Source organism: Pseudophryne corroboree, chromosome 1 (genome assembly GCF_028390025.1).
Source record: "Pseudophryne corroboree isolate aPseCor3 chromosome 1, aPseCor3.hap2, whole genome shotgun sequence".
Lineage (NCBI taxonomy): Eukaryota > Metazoa > Chordata > Amphibia > Anura > Myobatrachidae > Pseudophryne > Pseudophryne corroboree.
Window position 1 is genome coordinate 355,191,030 of NC_086444.1, and position 21,872 is coordinate 355,212,901.

The window sequence follows — 21,872 nt, forward strand, 5'->3', positions numbered from 1 at the left end:
ACGTGTTTGCCCCTGACCAAGTAGCTGCTCGGCAAAGTTGTAAAGCCGAGACCCCTCGGGCAGCCGCCCAAGATGAGCCCACTTTCCTTGTGGAATGGGCTTTTACAGATTTTGGCTGTGGCAGGCCTGCCACAGAATGTGCAAGCTGAATTGTACTACAAATCCAACGCGCAATAGTCTGCTTAGAAGCAGGAGCACCCAGCTTGTTGGGTGCATACAGGATAAACAGCGAGTCAGATTTCCTGACTCCAGCCGTCCTGGAAACATATATTTTCAGGGCCCTGACTACGTCCAGCAACTTGGAGTCCTCCAAGTCCCTAGTAGCCGCAGGCACCACAATAGGTTGGTTTAGGTGAAACGCTGAAACCACCTTAGGAAGAAATTGAGGACGAGTCCTCAATTCCGCCCTATCCGAATGAAATATCAGGTAAGGGCTTTTATAGGATAAAGCCGCCAATTCAGATACTCGCCTGGCAGAAGCCAGGGCCAACAACATTACCACTTTCCATGTGAGATATTTTAATTCCACCGTGGCAAGTGGCTCAAACCAATGTGATTTTAGGAATCCCAAAAATAAGATTTTACTTACCGATAAATCTATTTCTCGGAGTCCGTAGTGGATGCTGGGGTTCCTGAAAGGACCATGGGGAATAGCGGCTCCGCAGGAGACAGGGCACAAAAAGTAAAGCTTTTCCAGATCAGGTGGTGTGCACTGGCTCCTCCCCCTATGACCCTCCTCCAGACTCCAGTTAGGTACTGTGCCCGGACGAGCGTACACAATAAGGGAGGAATTTTGAATCCCGGGTAAGACTCATACCAGCCACACCAATCACACCGTACAACTTGTGATCTAAACCCAGTTAACAGTATGATAACAGCGGAGCCTCTGAAAGATGGCTTCCTTCAACAATAACCCGAATTTGTTAACAATAACTATGTACAATTATTGCAGATAATCCGCACTTGGGATGGGCGCCCAGCATCCACTACGGACTCCGAGAAATAGATTTATCGGTAAGTAAAATCTTATTTTCTCTATCGTCCTAGTGGATGCTGGGGTTCCTGAAAGGACCATGGGGATTATACCAAAGCTCCCAAACGGGCGGGAGAGTGCGGATGACTCTGCAGCACCGAATGAGAGAACTCCAGGTCCTCCTTAGCCAGAGTATCAAATTTGTAAAATTTTACAAACGTGTTCTCCCCTGACCACGTAGCTGCTCGGCAAAGTTGTAATGCCGAGACCCCTCGGGCAGCCGCCCAAGATGAGCCCACCTTCCTTGTGGAGTGGGCCTTTACAGATTTAGGCTGTGGCAGGCCTGCCACAGAATGTGCAAGTTGGATTGTGCTACAGATCCAACGAGCAATCGTCTGCTTAGACGCAGGAGCACCCATCTTGTTGGGTGCATACAATATAAACAACGAGTCAGATTTTCTGACTCCAGCTGTCCTTGCAATATATATTTTTAATGCTCTGACAACGTCCAGTAACTTGGAGTCCTCCAAGTCACTTGTAGCCGCAGGCACTACAATAGGCTGGTTCAGATGAAATGCTGACACCACCTTAGGGAGAAAATGCGGACGAGTCCGCAGTTCCGCCCTGTCCGAATGGAAAATCAGATATGGGCTTTTGTAAGATAAAGCTGCCAGTTCTGACACTCTCCTGGCCGAAGCCAGGGCTAGAAGCATGGTCACTTTCCATGTGAGATATTTCAAATCCACCTTTTTTAGTGGTTCAAACCAATGAGATTTTAGAAAGTCCAAAACCACATTGAGATCCCACGGTGCCACTGGAGGCACCACAGGAGGCTGTATATGCAGCACTCCCTTAACAAAGGTCTGGACTTCAGGGACTGAAGCCAATTCTTTTTGAAAGAAAATCGACAGGGCCGAAATTTGAACCTTAATAGATCCCAATTTGAGACCCATAGACAATCCTGATTGCAGGAAATGTAGGAATCGACCCAGTTGAAATTCCTCCGTCGGAGCACTCCGATCTTCGCACCACGCAACACATTTTCGCCAAATTCGGTGATAATGTTGCACGGTTACTTCCTTCCTTGCTTTAATCAAAGTAGGAATGACTTCTTCCGGCATGCCTTTTTCCTTTAGGATCCGGCGTTCAACCGCCATGCCGTCAAACGCAGCCGCGGTAAGTCTTGAAACAGACAGGGACCCTGCTGAAGCAAGTCCCTCCTTAGAGGTAGAGGCCACGGATCTTCCGTGATCATCTCTTGAAGTTCCGGGTACCAAGTCCTTCTTGGCCAATCCGGAACCACTAGTATCGTTCTTACGCCTCTTTGCCGTATAATTCTCAATACTTTTGGTATGAGAGGCAGAGGAGGAAACACATACACCGACTGGTACACCCAAGGCGTTACCAGTGCGTCCACAGCTATTGCCTGCGGATCTCTTGACCTGGCGCAATACCTGTCCAGTTTTTTGTTGAGGCGAGACGCCATCATGTCCACCATTGGTCTTTCCCAACGGGTTACCAGCATGTGGAAGACTTCTGGATGAAGTCCCCACTCTCCCGGGTGAAGATCGTGTCTGCTGAGGAAGTCTGCTTCCCAGTTGTCCACTCCCGGGATGAACACTGCTGACAGTGCTATCACATGATTCTCTGCCCAGCGAAGAATCCTTGCAGCTTCTGCCATTGCACTCCTGCTTCTTGTGCCGCCCTGTCTGTTCACATGGGCGACTGCCGTGATGTTGTCCGACTGGATCAACACCGGTTTTCCCTGAAGCAGAGGTTCTGCCTGGCTTAGAGCATTGTAGATTGCTCTTAGTTCCAGAATGTTTATGTGAAGAGACGTTTCCAGGCTCGTCCATACTCCCTGGAAGTTTCTTCCTTGTGTGACTGCTCCCCAGCCTCTCAGGCTGGCGTCCGTGGTCACCAGGATCCAATCCTGTATGCCGAATCTGCGGCCCTCCAATAGATGAGCACTCTGCAACCACCACAGAAGAGACACCCTTGTCCTTGGAGACAGGGTTATCCGCAGGTGCATCTGAAGATGCGACCCTGACCATTTGTCCAACATATCCCTTTGGAAAATTCTTGCGTGGAATCTGCCGAATGGAATTGCTTCGTAAGAAGCCACCATTTTTCCCAGGACTCTTGTGCATTGATGTACAGACACCTTTCCTGGTTTTAGGAGGTTCCTGACAAGCTCGGATAACTCCTTGGCTTTTTCCTCCGGGAGAAAAACCTTTTTCTGAACCGTGTCCAGAATCATCCCTAGGAACAGCAGACGAGTTGTCGGCATTAACTGGGATTTTGGAATATTCAGAATCCACCCGTGCTGTTTTAGCACTTCTTGAGACAGTGCTAATCCCATCTCTAGCTGTTCTCTGGACCTTGCTCTTATTAGGAGATCGTCCAAGTATGGGATAATTAATATGCCTTTTCTTCGAAGAAGAATCATCATCTCGGCCATTACCTTTGTAAAGACCCGAGGTGCCGTGGACAATCCGAACGGCAGCGTCTGAAACTGATAGTGACAGTTTTGTACAACGAACCTGAGGTACCCCTGGTGTGAGGGGTAAATTGGAACGTGGAGATACGCATCCTTGATGTCCAAGGATACCATAAAATCCCCCTCTTCCAGGTTCGCTATCACTGCTCTGAGTGACTCCATTTTGAACTTGAACTTCTTTATGTACAGGTTCAAGGACTTCAGATTTAGAATAGGCCTTACCGAGCCATCCGGCTTCGGTACCACAAAAAGAGTGGAATAATACCCCTTCCCTTGTTGTAGAAGAGGTACCTTGACTATCACCTGCTGAGAGTACAGCTTGTGAATGGCTTCCAAAACCGTCTCCCTTTCGGAGGGGGACGTTGGTAAAGCAGACTTCAGGAAACGGCGAGGTGGATCTGTCTCTAATTCCAACCTGTACCCCTGAGATATTATCTGCAGGATCCAGGGATCTACTTGCGAGTGAGCCCACTGCGCGCTGTAATTTTTGAGACGACCGCCCACCGTCCCCGAGTCCGCTTGAGAAGCCCCAGCGTCATGCTGAGGCTTTTGTAGAAGCCGGGGAGGGCTTCTGTTCCTGGGAAGGAGCTGCCTGTTGCTGTCTCTTCCCTCGACCTCTGCCTCGTGGCAGATATGAATAGCCCTTTGCTCTCTTATTTTTAAAGGAACGAAAGGGCTGCGGTTGAAAAGTCGGTGCCTTTTTCTGTTGGGGAGTGACTTGAGGTAGAAAGGTGGATTTCCCGGCTGTAGCCGTGGCCACCAAATCTGATAGACCGACTCCAAATAACTCCTCCCCTTTATACGGCAAAACTTCCATATGCCATTTTGAATCCGCATCGCCTGTCCACTGTCGCGTCCATAAAGCTCTTCTGGCCGAAATGGACATAGCACTTACCCGTGATGCCAGTGTGCAGATATCCCTCTGTGCATCACGCATATAAAGAAATGCATCCTTTATTTGTTCTAACGACAGTAAAATATCGTCCCTGTCCAGGGTATCAATATTTTCAATCAGGGACTCTGACCAAACTACCCCAGCACTGCACATCCAGGCAGTCGCTATAGCTGGTCGTAGTATAACACCTGCATGTGTGTATATACTTTTTTGGATATTTTCCATCCTCCTATCTGATGGATCTTTAAGTGCGGCCGTCTCAGGAGAGGGTAACGCCACTTGTTTAGATAAGCGTGTTAGCGCCTTGTCCACCCTAGGAGATGTTTCCCAGCGCTCCCTAACCTCTGGCGGGAAAGGGTATAATGCCAATAATTTCTTTGAAATTTTCAGCTTTTTATCAGGAGCAACCCACGCTTCATTACACACGTCATTTAATTCTTCTGATTCAGGAAAAACTATAGGTAGTTTTTTCACACCCCACATAATACCCTGTTTAGTGGTACCTGTAGTATCAGCTAAATGTAACGCCTCCTTCATTGCCAAAATCATATAACGTGTGGCCCTACTGGAAAATACGGTTGATTCGTCACCGTCACCACTGGAGTCAGTGCCTGTGTCTGGGTCTGTGTCGACCGACTGAGGTAAAGGGCGTTTTACAGCCCCTGACGGTGTTTGAGTCGTCTGGACAGGCACTAATTGATTGTCCGGCCGTCTCATGTCGTCAAACGACTGCTTTAGCGTGTTGACACTATCCCGTAGTTCCATAAATAAAGGCATCCATTCTGGTGTCGACTCCCTAGGGGGTGACATCCTCATATTTGGCAATTGCTCCGCCTCCACACCAATATCGTCCTCATACATGTCGACACACACGTACCGACACACAGCAGACACACAGGGAATGCTCCTAACGAAGACAGGACCCACTAGCCCTTTGGGGAGACAGAGGGAGAGTTTGCCAGCACACACCAAAAGCGCTATATATAACAGGGATAGCCTTATAATAAGTGCTCCCTTATAGCTGCTTTATATATATAAAAATATCGCCATAAATTTGCCCCCCCTCTCTGTTTTACCCTGTTTCTGTAGTGCAGTGCAGGGGAGAGACCTGGGAGCCGTCCTGACCAGCGGAGCTGTGAGAGGAAATGGCGCCGTGTGCTGAGGAGATAGGCCCCGCCCCTTTTTTGGCGGGCTCGTCTCCCGCTATTTAGTGAATCCAGGCAGGGGTTAAATATCTCCATATAGCCTCTGGGGGCTATATGTGAGGTATTTTTAGCCTTTATATAGGTTACATTTGCCTCCCAGGGCGCCCCCCCCCAGCGCCCTGCACCCTCAGTGACTGCGTGTGAAGTGTGCTGAGAGGAAAATGGCGCACAGCTGCAGTGCTGTGCGCTACCTTTAGAAGACTGCAGGAGTCTTCAGCCGCCGATTTTGGACCTCTTCTGACTTCAGCATCTGCAAGGGGGCCGGCGGCGCGGCTCCGGTGACCATCCAGGCTGTACCTGTGATCGTCCCTCTGGAGCTGATGTCCAGTAGCCAAGAAGCCAATCCATCCTGCACGCAGGTGAGTTCACTTCTTCTCCCCTCAGTCCCTCGTTGCAGTGATCCTGTTGCCAGCAGGACTCACTGTAAAATAAAAAACCTAAGCTAAACTTTTTCTAAGCAGCTCTTTAGGAGAGCCACCTAGATTGCACCCTTCTCGGCCGGGCACAAAAATCTAACTGGAGTCTGGAGGAGGGTCATAGGGGGAGGAGCCAGTGCACACCACCTGATCTGGAAAAGCTTTACTTTTTGTGCCCTGTCTCCTGCGGAGCCGCTATTCCCCATGGTCCTTTCAGGAACCCCAGCATCCACTAGGACGATAGAGAAACTACATTGAGATCCCAAGGTGCCACTGGGGGCACAAAGGGAGGCTGTATATGCAGTACCCCTTTTACAAAAGTCTGAACTTAAGGAAATGAAGCCAATTCTCTCTGAAAGAAAATCGACAAGGCCGAAATTTGAACCTTAATGGACCCTAACTTTAGGCCCATGGACAGTCCTGTTTGCAGGAAATGTAGGAAACGACCTAGTTGAAATTCCTCTGTCGGGGCCTTCTTGGTCTCGCACCACGCAACATATTTTCGCCAAATACGGTGATAATGCTGTGCGGTTACATCCTTCCTAGCTTTAATCAGGGTAGGAATAACTTCATCTGGAATGCCTTTTTCCTTCAGAATCCGGCGTTCAACCGCCATGCCGTCAAACGCAGCCGCGGTAAGTCTTGGAACAGACAGGGTCCCTGCTGAAGCAGGTCCCTTCTTAGCGGCAGACGCCACGGGTCCTCTGTGAGCATCTCTTGAAGTTCCGGGTACCAAGTCCTTCTTGGCCAATCCGGAGCCACTAGTATAGTTCTTACTCCTCTCCGTCTTATAATTCTCAGTACCTTGGGTAAGAGAGGCAGAGGAGGGAACACATACACCGACTGGAACACCCAAGGTGTTACCAGAGCGTCCACAGCTATTGCCTGCGGGTCTCTTGACCTGGCGCAATACCTGTCTAGTTTTTTGTTGAGGAGTGACGCCATCATGTCCACCTTTGGTTTTTCCCAACGGTTCACAATCATGAGGAAGACTTCCGGATGAAGTCCCCACTCTCCCGGGTGTAGGTCGTGTCTGCTGAGGAAGTCTGCTTCCCAGTTGTCCACTCCCGGAATGAACACTGCTGACAGTGCTATCACATGATTTTCCGCCCATTGCAGAATCCTTGCAGCTTCTGTCATTGCCCTCCTGCTTCTTGTGCCGCCCTGCCTGTTTATGTGGGCGACTGCTGTGATGTTGTCCGACTGGATCAACACCGGCTGACCCTGAAGCAGAGGCTTTGCTAGGCTTAGAGCATTGTAAATTGCCCTTAGTTCCAGTATATTTATGTGAAGTGAAGTCTCCAGGCTTGACCACACTCCCTGGAAGTTTCTTCCTTGTGTGACTGCTCCCCAGCCTCTCAGGCTGGCATCCGTGGTCACCAGGATCCAGTCCTGAATGCCGAATCTGCGGCCCTCTAGGAGATGAGCACTTTGCAGCCACCACAGAAGAGATACCCTTGTCCTTGGAGACAGGGTTATTTTCTGATGCATCTGAAGATGCGATCCGGACCATTTGTCCAGCAGATCCCACTGAAAAATTCTTGCGTGGAATCTGCCGAATGGAATCGCTTCGTAAGAAGCCACCATTTTTCCCAGGACCCTTGTGCATTGATGCACTGACACCTTTCCTGGTTTTAGGAGGTTCCTGACTAGCTCGGATAACTCCCTGGCTTTCTCCTCCGGGAGAAACACCTTTTTCTGGACTGTGTCCAGAATCATCCCTAGGAACAGCAGACGTGTCGTCGGAATCAGCTGCGATTTTGGAATATTTAAAATCCACCCGTGCTGTTGTAGTACTTCTTGAGATAGTGCTACTCCGACTTCTAACTGTTCTCTGGACCTTGCCCTTATTAGGAGATCGTCCAAGTAAGGGATAATTAATACGCCTTTTCTTCGAAGAAGAATCATCATTTCGGCCATTACCTTGGTAAAGACCCGGGGTGCCGTGGACAATCCAAACGGCAGCGTCTGAAACTGATAATGACAGTTCTGTATTACGAACCTGAGATACCCTTGGTGAGAAGGGCAAATCGGGACATGGAGATAGGCATCCTTGATGTCCAGAGACACCATATAGTCCCCTTCTTCCAGGTTCGCTATCACTGCTCTGAGTGATTCCATCTTGAATTTGAACCTTTTGATATAAGTGTTCAAAGATCTTAGATTTAAAATCGGTCTCACCGAACCGTCTGGTTTCGGTACCACAAACAGTGTGGAGTAATATCCCTTCCCTTGTTGTAGGAGGGGTACTTTTATTATCACCTGTTGGGAGTACAGCTTGTGAATGGCTCCCAATACCGCCTCCCTGTCGGAGGGAGCTATTGGTAAAGCAGACTTCAGGAACCGGCGAGGGGGAGACGTCTCGAATTCCAATTTGTACCCCTGAGATACTACTTGCAGGATCCAGGGGTTCACTTGCGAGTGAGCCCACTGCGCGCTGAAATTTCTGAGACGACCTCCCACCGTACCTGAGTCTGCTTGTAAGGACCCAGCGTCATGCTGAGGACTTGGCAGAAGCGGAAGAGGGCTTCTGTTCTTGGGAAGAAGCTGTCTGCTGCAGTCTTTTTCCCCTTCCTCTACCCCGGGGCAGATATGACTGTCCTTTTGTCCGCTTGCCTTTATGGGAACGAAAGGACTGATGCTGAAAAGACGGTGTCTTTTTCTGTTGAGAGGTGACTTGAGGTAAAAATGTGGATTTCCCAGCCGTTGCCGTGGTTACCAGGTCTGATAGACCGACCCCAAATAACTCCTCCCCTTTATACGGCAATACCTCCATGTGCCGTTTTGAATCCGCATCACCTGACCACTGTCGCGTCCATAACCCTCTTCTGGCAGAAATGGACAGCGCACTTACTCTTGATGCCAGAGTGCAAATATCTCTCTGTGCATCTCGCATATATAAAAATGCATCTTTTAATTGCTCAATAGTCAATAAAATACTGTCCCTATCCAGGGTATCAATATTCCCAGTCAGGGAGTCCGACCACGCCACCCCAGCACTGCACATCCAGGCTGAGGCGATTGCTGGTCGCAGTATAACACCAGTATGTGTGTATATACTTTTAAGGATATTTTCCAGCCTCCTATCTGCTGGCTCCTTAAGGGCGGCCGTTTCTGGAGACGGTAACGCCACTTGTTTTGATAAGCGTGTGAGCGCCTTATCTACCCTAGGGGGTGTTTCCCAACGAGCCCTAACCTCTGGTGGGAAGGGATATAGTGCCAATAATTTTTTAGAAATTAGCAGTTTTTTGTCGGGGGTAACCCACGCTTCATCACACACTTCATTCAATTCCTGATTCAGGAAAAACTATGGGTAGTTTTTTCACACCCCACATAATACCCCTTTTCGTGGTACTTGCAGTATCAGAGATGTGCAAAACCTCCTTCATTGCCGTGATCATGTAACGTGTGGCCCTACTGGAAAATACGTTTGTTTCTTCACCGTCGACACTGGAGTCAGTGTCTGTGTCTGGGTCCGTGTCGACCCACTGAGGTAAAGGGCGTTTTATAGCCCCTGACGGTGTTTGAGACGCCTGGACAGGCACTAACTGAGCTGCCGGCTTTCTCATGTCGTCAACAGTTTTTTGTAACGTGCCGACACTGTCACGTAATTCCTTAATTACGGCCATCCATTCAGGTGTTGACTCCTTAGGGGGTGACATCACCATTATAGGCAATTGCTCCGCCTCCACATCATTTTCCTCCTCATACATGTCGACACACACGTACCGACACCCAGCACACACACAGGGAATGCTCTGATAGAGGACAGGACCCCACTTAGTCCCTTGGGGAGACAGAGGGAGAGTTTGCCAGCACACACCAGAGCGCTATATATGTATAGGGACAACCTTACAATAAGTGTCTATCCCTTATAGCTGCTTATATCTGTTATTTTGCCAAATAAGTGCCCCCCTCTCTTTTTTACCCTGTTTCTGTAGTGCAGGATGCAGGGGAGATTCTGGGAGCCTTCCTACCAGCGGAGCTGTGTGGGAAAAATGGCGCTGTGTGCTGAGGAGATAGGCCCTGCCCCCTTCTCGGCGGGCTCTTCTCCCGCTTTTTTCTGGAAAACTGGCAGGGGTTAAATACATCCATATAGCCCAGGAGCTATATGTGATGTATTTTTTGCCAAATAAGGTAAATTCATTGCTTCCCAGGGCGCCCCCCCCCAGCGCCCTGCACCCTCAGTGACCGAAGTGTGAAGTGTGCTGAGAGCAATGGCGCACAGCTGCAGTGCTGTACGCTACCTTATGAAGACAGGAAAGTCTTCTGCCGCCGATTTATGGACCTCTTCTTGCTTCAGCATCTGTAAGGGGGGCGGCGGCGCGGCTCCGGGACCCATCCATGGCTGGGCCTGTGATCGTCCCTCTGGAGCTAATGTCCAGTAGCCAAGAAGCCCAATCCACTCTGCACGCAGGTGAGTTCGCTTCTTCTCCCCTTAGTCCCACGCTGCAGTGAGCCTGTTGCCAGCAGGACTCACTGAAAATAAAAAAACCTAAGTATACTTTTACTTCTAAGCAGCTCAGGAGAGCCACCTAGATTGCACCCTTCTCGGCCGGGCACAAAGATCTAACTGAGGCTTGGAGGAGGGTCATAGGGGGAGGAGCCAGTGCACACCACCTAGGTCCAAAAGCTTTTACTTTTTGTGCCCTGTTTCCTGCGGAGCCGCTATTCCCCATGGTCCTGACGGAGTCCCCAGCATCCACTTAGGACGTTAGAGAAACTAAGGAAAAAAGTTAGATGTTTTGTGATTACATCACTATCTCCTCTAATTCCAATAACATAAAATAAGTAATTCAATCTACTAGCAAATAAAATCTTTATCACATCTGGAACAAAAATAATTAAATCATAAAGCGGCTTAATAAAACGTTGAAATAAAAAGTTATGAAAGCTCCATTATCACTAGGAGCTACCTATCTCCTCCCCCTTCCCCAGATCCGCTCCAAGTAAACGGACTTCCTGGGGATTTGTTGCTCATCTGACAGCAAAAGGCAAAAGAAACAAGGCTGTGCGATGATGCAGATGAGGAAGGGTGGGGAGGGGATGGAAAGAGTCAACTATGGACTGAAATGTTCCTGAATTTAGGGGGTATGAGGCATTAAAAGGAATGCAGACTAAAACCTCAAAAACTGTTCAAGTCAGTATGGTGCAAACTACCCCTGCGTATGAAGTTTATGCATTATTTTTATTTTTTTTACGTCTAAAGCGACATGTTGTGTATTCTGTACAGTAAAACAAATGCAGTTTGCAATTCAGCTTTACACTACAGACCATGGAGTGTAATAACATGAATTGCCCCTTAGGAATTCCAATGAATTATTTTTTGTTTTGTTTTTTTACAGGCGCTATTGTTTCTGTCCCTTTCTATTCATTCTACTGTTCACACCATTTATGCTGCCTTCACCGGTTTACAAGTATTTGTCTAATGTCAGAGAGACCCTCCTCACACTCACAATTCCTGGGAACACATTTTACATTCCTCCATAAACTAACCGCAGACAAGGGGTGAATTTGCAACTTTTGTATGTAGAAAGCGCTGTAACATTTGACTACTATACACAGGAAATCAGGATAATTATTATGTGAACTTAAATCTACTGGAATTTAAAAAAAAAAAAAAAAAAAAAAAAAAAAACAGGCCATTGTCTAATGTATGATCTGGTTATACAGCCATGATCACTACATAAAGGGTAGTGTAATAGGAATGGGATGTCTCAGGGCATTTCTAAAGGTGTGTACACACGGTTACAGATTTTGACTATGTAGTCAAAATCTTAAGCAAAGTTAGTGCACATCTCAAGGTGTTAGGCAGCTTGCGATACCGTTTTTATCCCAATGCGTGCTCACGTGGGGTCGGTATCGCAAGGCTAGATAGACTGTGCAGCAAAGTCAATCTTGACTATCTAGTTTACTATCTAGTGGAAAGTATAGTCAAAATTGGCACTTAGTCAAAATCTCACATAGACAAAATAGAGCTATCTGGGCTCTGGGGGAGTTCAAGGGAAATCGCATAGTCAAAATAGGCCATAGCATGGATCTCACCTTGTGTACACACCTTTAGATTTGGAGTTTATTCTTTAATCAGAGGGACAGGTAGAAATAGATTGTTGAGGTTCCTGCAGTGCTGTTGAAGAACTGCTGAGATTCCAAATGAACGCAGCCCAGCAAGATCTCCAATGACATTTCCTGCATGCCTATCTTGGAAAATACAGTTTTTTGCCTTCTGACTAAACCTCAAGAAGGGTGCATGCAGATATCCTCTAGTCACAGATTTACAGTGTGGCCAATTGTATAGCTCCGCTAAACTGAATCGCCCCAACGTAAATGGGAAACGTTATTTATCCGTCATGCAAAAAGCGCTTCAGCTGCTAAAATGCAAACAGTTGTTTCCCATTTAATTCTGTCACACAAAAGTGTTTCAATCTCTGGCCGGATTCCACATATAAAATCCCCAGCGTGGTGCTATCCTCCTATTAAGCTATTTTTCACAATTGTGTGGTCATTTAAAACAAACAGATTAAGGACGGCTAAAGCACTCATGATTAGTACATTTTAATGTGAGAAGTTTCTTTATGTATTTTCTGTGTTCATGATATAAACAAATGTATACTGCACGAAAATAAAAAAAATCTGTATCGTTATAGCGCTAGTGCTTTAAAACATGGTTTCTCATGTCACCATAATCACTGGAGCTACGTTTCTGGTTTTCAGAACCCACTTTGTGTTATATTCTTCATGTTCACCATGGGTAAATGCATCAGCAATTCTCACAGTGATAACTGCAATACCAATATACACTTTTACTAGGAAAAAAATCTACAGTGGCTGTGTGTTTGTGTCCTAAGAAAGACAGGCAGTCTGCTGATTCTAAAGGGCCCCATACACTACAACGATATGTCTGAGGCTGAAGTCGGATGTAATTTCCCTTGGACTGCCCCGGGACCTTCCCGGGAGTGATTCCATACGATTTGGTACTTTTGTGCTATTTTTGCATAAGATATATCGCATGCGATTGATGAAGCCGCTATACATCGCATGCAATATATCGTACGGCATACAATTGTACCATGAGATACCGTATATACTCGAGTATAAGTCGACCCGAATATAAGCCGAGGCACCTAATTTTACCACAAAAACCTGGGAAAACGTATTGACTCGACTATAAGCCTAGGGTGGGAAATGCAGCTCTACCCGTACACAGACCTCATAGTGCCAGGTGTGCCCCACAGTGCCAGGTGTGCCCCACAGTGCCAGGTGTGCCAGATATGCCCCACAGTGCCAGGTGTGCCAGATATGCCCCACAGTGCCAGATATGCCCCACAGTGCCAGGTGTGCCAGATATGCCCCACAGTGCTAGATACTTACCCTCCGTCGCTCCCGCGCTGTCTTCTGAAGGAGGGACACGGAGAGCACAGCGCGCGGCTCTACTGTGTCCCTCCTGCGTCTCCGGCGTGTGTTAAAGGAAGTGCCGGTTCGTGCACTTCCTTTAACACACACACGCCGCTGCCGCCGGAGATGCAGGAAGGACACAGGAGAGCCGCGCGCTGTGCTCTCCGTGTCCCTCCTAACGCTGACTCGAGTATAAGCCGAGGTGGCTTTTTCAGCACAAAAAAAAGTGCTGAAAAAGTCGGCTTAAACTCGAGTATATACAGGTTGAGTATCCCTTATCCAAAATGCTTGGGACCAGAAGTATTTTGGATATCGGATTTTTCCGTATTTCGGAATAATTGCATACCATAATGAGATATCATGGTGATGGGACCTAAATCTAAGCACAGAATGCATTTATAATTCATTTACACCTTATACACACAGCCTGAAGGTAATTTTAGCCAATATTTTTTATAACTTTGTGCATTAAACAAAGTGTGTGTACATTCACACAATTCATTTATGTTTCATATACACCTTATACACACAACCTGAAGGTCATTTAATACAATATTTTTAATAACTGTGTATTAAACAAAGTTTGTGTACATTGAGTCATCAAAAAACAAAGGTTTCACTATCTCACTCTCACTCAAAAAAGTCCGTATTTCGGAATATTCCGTATTTCGGAATATTTGGATATGGGATACTCAACCTGTACGGTATATCTGATGGGCTGGATAGAAGGCTACGTGGGCTGGGAGTGTCCTGAGAATGCCAGTCAAACTTCCCTGTGATACAATACATGCGATATATCACATGCACAAAAAACTTACTTCTTTCATCCGATTCCATCCAATTCCGATATATCATTAGTGCAGCACCAATGACCTAGGGGTTCCTATCCGACAGCCACGGGGACGCGCATCAGATTGGATACGATCTAAAATACATACGATTGTACACAATTTCATACAATATATCAGGTGGATATATCGGAATTGTATGAAATCGTCCTAGTGTATGGGGCCCTTAAGTCACACACAAATCCGAATATGACCGCATCCTGCAATTTTTGCAAACCACGCATTTTCCGCAGCCAGCATAGGTAACTTAGAAAGGGAAGCAATTAGCTTACTGACAGACGGGATCCCGGCAGTCAATATACCGACGTCGGGATCTCGAAGGAGGACACAATACCGGCATCTAGACCCTGACGCCACACGGTATACCGGCATCACAATACCGATAGCTGGCAGCCCGATCATCCTGACAGCGGGACGCACTGGCGTCCGGGGAGGAAGGGTTAGGCACATAGAAGGGGAGGTTAGGGTAAGACATCAAGCAGGGAGGGTTAAGTTAAGGCAGCGGGGAAGCGAGGGTTAAGGTTAGGCACCACCCGGGAGGATTAGGTTTAGGCACCCACAAGGGAGGGTTGGGGTTAGAGTAGGCACTTTTTTTGAGGGGGCTGATGGACGGGATGCTGCTGTCAGTATTTTAACCTCCGGCATCCCCGTCCATCAATAAATCATACTGAACCCAATAGAAATCTGAGTGATTCTGAATTGTACGCTTCTCAGTTGTTTCTCGCCAACAGCAGAATTGGGCGCTACTTGTTGCCAACTATGCAGCAATAAGACATAAACACGAAAGAGAAGTGTACCATGGATGTGTAGCCAGAATTGTGACATGTGCATATGGTATGTGTACGCCATATTCAGCTGCATCTTCTGCACCAAGTATAGGGTAGACAGAGTGCTCGGCTCTCATTGCAACCTGTGTTGCAGGTTTGTGCATGCAGGCACACACAGAGGGCCTAATTCAGACCTGATCGTAGCGGCAAATTGGTTAGCAGATGGACAAAACCATGTGCACTGCAGGGGGGGGGGGGGCAGATATAACATGTGCAGAGAGAGTTATGCTATGTACACATTATGCGATCCCATACGATACAATATCGTATGATATTGTAGAAGATATCTTATCGGATCGTGTGTACACACTACAATGTCAAACGATGTCTAGAAACACAGTCATCACTGGAGTTCTAAAGCACACAATATCACCTCATCAAGACTGCATGCAGTCTGATGTACGAGGTCGCATGCGACCCACGGGAGCGTGCATCGTACGTCGGATCATGCATACACATTATACAATATCATTTAGGACTGAACAATATCGTTCAGATTGTGAACAATATTGCATAGTGTGTATGGACCATTAGATTTGGGCGGGGTGTGTTAAAACTGAAATCTAAGGGGCGTGGCTTGACTGGAGAAGAGAGCAGACGTGCATCTGCTGGCCTCCTCTCTCCAGTGCTTTATATCCCCCTATTTAGTAAGCCTTTCTTCTGTGTACCCTTTCCGGGGGCTCCCCTTCCCTCCCTACAAGTCTCCTAAGCCCTACAGTGACAGCCGCAGAGCCGGGGAGCAGTTTTCACTGCTCTCGCAGGTTGCGGCCTATACGCTGCTGGAAGCCGGGGACTCGCGTACTCCCGGCGCCCGCGATTCGAGCTCCACGGCGGAGACGCGGCGCCGGGAAGCGGCGCGGACCCCGCACAGGAGCGCCGGACCATCTAGAAGCCTCCCCTGACCCCCAGGGTGGATACCCCCTGAGGCAGCGTGTCGGGGAGACGCCAGGCAGCGGGAGAGAGCGGCGGCTCTGAGGCCCAGGGAGAAGCGGCGGCCATCTTTGATTACACTGGAGGAGCAGAAAACGAGTTATCAGTGTGCCTGTGTACCTGCTGGGGTCTCTGGATTAGGGCTACACCAGGATTGGTGGCCCTCTAGCATAGTTCTCCTCCTGCTCTTGCCCTGGGGCCCCTGTTGAGGGATCTCTGTACACTCCTGTGTGGGGAGAAATAGCCTTATACCTGGCACTAATATTTTCTACAGCAATTACCCCATCTAGTGGCCTCTGGATGTAATAGCATGCATCTCTCATACAGTGTGCTGGATATAAAATACATATTTCACTACAGAAACATAGGACCGCAGATATCCCGGCACCCTCTGAGCCGATCGGCCGTGATGCCCTCATGGTTGAATAACTAAGATATCATGAAGTGATCACTCTGAGATAACTCTGCCTACACCCGAAGGCTCCTATGGCATGATATGACAACTTGATTTTTGCGTGGATCCCTCCTCGATTGATACCCCAGAAGCCCTGTGCCTCCCGTTCCTCTACTTTTATCATTCAGCGCAGCCATGCCTTCCAAGAAATATAAGGCCGCTAAAACTGTCTCCCAGGTTGCGTTCTTTAAACCTTCTCCTCAGGCTGCTAAGGCAAAGGAAGCACGAAGTGGTGCCCTTAAACCTGCTGTCCCGGTGCCCTCGCCATCTAGAGATATGCCCGCCCCTGCCACATCACATCCCAGCCCCATCAATGATGGTGACTCGCTTACGGTGGGTGCTATGAAACATCTCCTAACACAATTTAAGGATGAAGTCGCGGCAGAATTCAGAGCTACTATGAAGGAATGTCAGAGTTCTATTGACGAGATAGGTGGCCGTACCGATCACCTAGAAACGAAAATGGATGAGATGGTGACGTCAAACAACGACCTGATATCTTCTCATGATCTGCTCCAAAATGAGGTTACGGCGCTCAGGGACAAACTCTCGGATATGGAGGACAGAGCGAGACGCAACAACATTAAGCTACGCGGTGTGCCGGAAGCTGTCGCTAATAGCGCCTTAAAAGACTTTGCAGTTGAACTCCTTCCTTCATTCCGCTCAGTGGACTTTCTACTTGACCGTATCCATAGGCTTCCTAAAGCCAGGAACGCTCCTGACGGTGTCCCCCGCGATGTCCTCATGAGGCTACACTATTTCCACGTGAAGGAGGCAATCTTGAAAGCTGCTAGACCCTCGGATACTGCATTGGAGGCTTTGGGCTCACTTCAGATATTCGGAGACCTGTCCCCTGCTACTTTGGCGAAACGGCGCTCTCTTTACCCCATCACATCAGTGCTACGTAAAGAGAACATTCTGTACAGATGGGGATATCCCACCAAGTTGCTTATTTCTCGAGAAGGTTCTATTGTTGTTATAACGAATGTCGAGGAGGGTAAAAAGATCCTAGCATCATGGAACTCTGCAAGTTCTTCTGCACACACCTCACCCGAGCGGGGCCTCCAGCGGGACTGGGCCTCTTCGGTTGCAGAACTAGGAGTATTGTTTGATTTACTACACTTGCATAGATTCCATGTCTTCTGATTAGTTTGTAATGTCATATTTCCTACGCTGCACTAGTTCCTTGGCAATTGCTCGTTGAGGGTGTTTATGTGATTGCGGTGTGTTATTAGCATGATTATCGGTGACGCATTATCTCTGCCGCCTTACTGTTTGCTGCCTGTCTCTGCTGCCCCGACTGCCTCCCGCATTTATCTGTCGGCTGGAAACTCTACCCGAGTTTCCTTGGGTCCCGGGGGCTGTTGGGGGAGCGGAGATGGAGGGCCGAGGAACTACACTTTGTATAATTTTGGTTCGGGTGCGGGCAGATTGACCACTACCCCCCACAGTTTAACTCTGAGTCGCCATGGTTAGGCGTCCACATGTGCCCCTGAGAGGGGTTATTGTTCTGTTTCTTCTTACTGTTAACCTTCATTTCTATTGTCCTTTCTTTCCCTTTCCCTCTCTATTTGTCCGGAAACGTTACATACACTTTTCACTCGCCAGTTGGTTGTCGATAGTTATGCAATCCCCGACAGATTTACAATATGGTTAACATTGTTTCTATAAATGCAAAGGGTCTTAATTCCCCACACAAGAGGAGATTAGCACTTAATTATTTCCATAAACTTAAAGCTCAAATCATAGCCGTCCAAGAGACTCACTTTATTAAATCAGCCCCCCCAAGGTTTACTAACGGGAGATTTCCCCATTGCTATCTAGCCAACGGGCCAGCAAAGAAGGCGGGGTTGGCAATCTTGATATCTCAACACTGCAATTTTTCCCTCACTTTGCAATACTGCGACCCTGAGGGGAGAATTCTAATATTGGTTGGCACTCTTGAAAATAAAGAGGTGACATTAGTTTCTTGCTACGCTCCCAACAACAAGCAACTAGCTTTTTGCAGGAAACTTTGCGCTAAGGTGCAACAATTGGCTAAAGGCGCTTTACTCCTAATGGGGGACTTTAACTTGACTCTGGACGCCTTAGTTGATAACTCTAGCAAGCGGCCCTCGCTCTCCAGTCAGCTCCATAGGAATGCAAAGGGCTTTAGCCAGCTACTGGCGGAATATGATCTCCTAGACCTCTGGCGCGTTAAACATCCAATGGACAGAGATTACACATTTTTCTCCCCTGTGCACGAATCCTATTCTAGAATAGATTTAGCATTAGCAGACAAGTGGACTCTACAGTCCATCCGTAAAATCTCCATTCTTCCCATGTCCTGGTCGGATCACTCCCCACTATACATCGAATGGGACATAAATAGTAGAAGGGTTACCCCGGCCCCCTGGCGCTTAGGTAAACTCAGTCTTCTTCAGCCTGAGACCACGCAGGCGATCCAAACCACCTTGGATCATTACCTCTCTGAGAACTCTCCCCAGGAGACATCTATCTTCACATTCTGGTGCGCCCTCAAAGCAGTAACACGAGGGACGGCGATTCAAACTGCGGCCAAGCTTAAAAGGGCATATCGTAAGAAATTTGAACAAGCTGAGCTCACAGTCGCTTCCCTGGAGAGCGCCCACAAGGCGCATCCGCACGATAAAGCCCTTCTCAAGTCATTGAAAGAAGCAAGGGAGGCGGTTAATGTCTTCTATCTAGCGGAGGTCCAACGCAACCTACATAGACTGAACCAAAAATTTTATGTTTATGGCAACAGAGCTGGTAGATTACTGGCGAGGAAGCTGAGGGGGAAGAGAGCAAAAGAAAAAATCCATATTGTCCATTCAGATAGGGGTAAGAGAGTCTACGATCCCGACGAAATTGCAAATGTCTTTGCATCTTATTACTCTAAATTATACAACTTAAGGGGGGATTATTCTACTTTCCAACCTACAGGCATAGATGTTCAGAATTTTCTGAGTAGCTTTCCTCTCCCCTCGCTGTCGTTGGAGTCATGTAGCTCACTCAGTGAGCCTTGGACTTTAGCCGAAGTCGAAAAGGCTATTGACTCCCTTCCAGCGGACAAGGCCCCGGGACCCGATGGTTACCCTTCTGGTTTCTATAAATCCTTTAAGGAGAACTTGGCCCCGGTCCTCTTGACAGTGTTTAATGAAGCCTCAGAGTCTGGCCACTTCCCCAAAGAGATGCTGGAAGCTCAAATCATCACCATTCCCAAACAGGGAAAAAGCCCTACCTCAGTCCAAAATTTTAGACCAATTGCTTTATTAAACACGGATCTAAAAATCTATGCCAAATTAATTGCTAACCGTATCAGTCCCCTTCTCCCATCCCTTATCAACCCTGATCAAGTGGGCTTCGTTTTAAACAGACAAGCCCCGGATAATACGCATAGGGTGATTAATGTTATTGAGCACTCTGCCTGTAGAGGAGAGCCCCTCCTAGTTATGTCTCTGGACGCCGAAAAGGCGTTCGATAGATTGAACTGGGACTTTATGAGATTAACGCTGGACAAATTTGGCTTCTCGGGAAGGATCTTAGACTCTATCCTGGCTCTCTACTCCACACCCAGTGCGCGGGTCTTTGTTAACGGATGCCTTTCTTCACCCTTCAATATTTCTAATGGCACGCGGCAGGGTTGTCCGCTATCTCCTCTTATTTTTGCATTGGCGATAGAACCCTTGGCTACCTGCATTAGATCCCGGGACTCGATTAGAGGCCCGGTCATAGGGGGCATTTCCCACAAAATTAGCTTGTTTGCGGGTGATATTCTGCTATGTCTTTCTGACCCCGAGGCTTCCTTGCCAGTTCTTCATGACGTCCTACAAAGTTATTCGGATGTTTCCTTTTATAAATTAAATACAAATAAGACTGAAGCCCTCCCACTCAATATAACTCCGACCGTGGTCTCTAGGTTGAAGGATTCGTACAAATATGCCTGGAAGTCCTACTCTAGATATCTAGGAATTAATTTAACCAGAGAAGATAATTTGATTGAGTGTAACTACGCCCCGTTATTAAAAGCGTTTACGGAGCTGACTGGGGAGTGGATGCTACAAGAGGTGTCTTGGTTGGGTAGGATTGCTGCTGCCAAAATGGTCCTATTGCCGAAATTAATGTACCTGTTTCGCGCCATACCTAGGCCCCTCCCCAGACTCTTTTATAATAAATTTAACCAGGTCCTGATCAGATATGTGTGGGGAGGCTCTAGACCAAAAATTGCAAAAAAAACTCTCATTTTGCCCAAATTATCTGGAGGGGTAGCTTTCCCAGATATAGAAAAATACCATGCTGCATGCCTGATGAGTCAATCTAGTGACTGGTTCGACACCACGAATCCGAAACCTTGGGTTATCCTGGAAGCTTCACGCTTAGACACTGTTTCTCTTCCTGACCTGTTTTGGTTACCACCGCCTGCTGCTCAGAGTAGGGCCGGATCCTGCAAGTCTATTAAAACGACCCTAGATTCATGGCATAAACTAGTGCTCTCTTCGGAAGAGATTAATTTACCTGCCCCCTGCCTGTCGTTATCTGCTCTTATGTCAACGATTCCTAATGTCTCCCTAGAGAAGTGGATTCGTAGGGGGCTCTCCACTGTGGGCGATTTATTTGTAGGCGACGTCTTGATGTCCTTTTCTCAACTGCAAGAGAGATTTGGGATTCGGACTCAAGACTTCTTCAAATACCTGCAGGTGAGAAGTTGGTTACACTCATTTACTCCCTCACATCTCCACAAACCTTCTCTTCCGGCTTATATTATAAGCCGATTGGAATCGTCTTCACATAAATATGGGATTACGTGGTGGTACCAATTTCAATTGACTAATGGCCCACAGACAAAATTAAAAGCTCAGACTTTATGGAAAGAGATTTGAATAGGTCCTTAGTCGATGCAGATTGGGACAGTATTTTTAGATCTTGTTTTAAAGTCTCCAAATGTGTTAACCACTCTGAAATGTTCTACAAGCTTATACAGAGGGCCTACTTTACCCCTGCAAAACAACACAGGATCTGGCCTTCACAATCCAAATTATGTTGGAGAAAATGCGGATCTACGGGGGATATCTATCACATCTTCTGGGCATGCCCTCATATACAACCACTTTGGAGAGAAGTTTTACACATGGCTAGCATAGTGTTAGGGCTCAACATCCCCATGGACCCAGCTCTGGCGCTATTCCATTTATACGTTGACCACCTCTCTGTAGGTGATCGCTACGTCTTGGGACATATCTTGATAGCCACTAAAGCCGCTATAGCACAATTGTGGAAGTCTGAGAATATTCCTACCCTAGTGTTTATTCAAAATAAAATCCACAAACATTTCATTTTCGAAACAGCAGAGGCTAAATATTCTTCCTCTGCTAACTCTATCCACCTGAAATGGATAGGATGGTCCGACTATAGGAGTAGAGAGGGTAGAC

General features: G+C 47.5%; 1 protein-coding gene across 4 annotated transcripts in view; it reads right to left on the reverse strand.

Moving 5' to 3' along the window:
- The window catches only part of LOC135070418 (septin-2A), a 286,079-nt gene that overhangs the window by 261,477 nt on the left and 2,730 nt on the right, over positions 1-21,872 (reverse strand). Inside the window, exon 2 of one of the 4 annotated variants that reach the window (XM_063964764.1) lies at positions 14,203-14,309. The exons of the other annotated variants lie outside the window; for them this stretch is intronic. The gene's annotated coding sequence lies outside the window, so the exon portion shown is untranslated. The remainder of the gene's footprint in view (positions 1-14,202; positions 14,310-21,872) is intronic. 4 annotated transcript variants of the gene reach the window in all.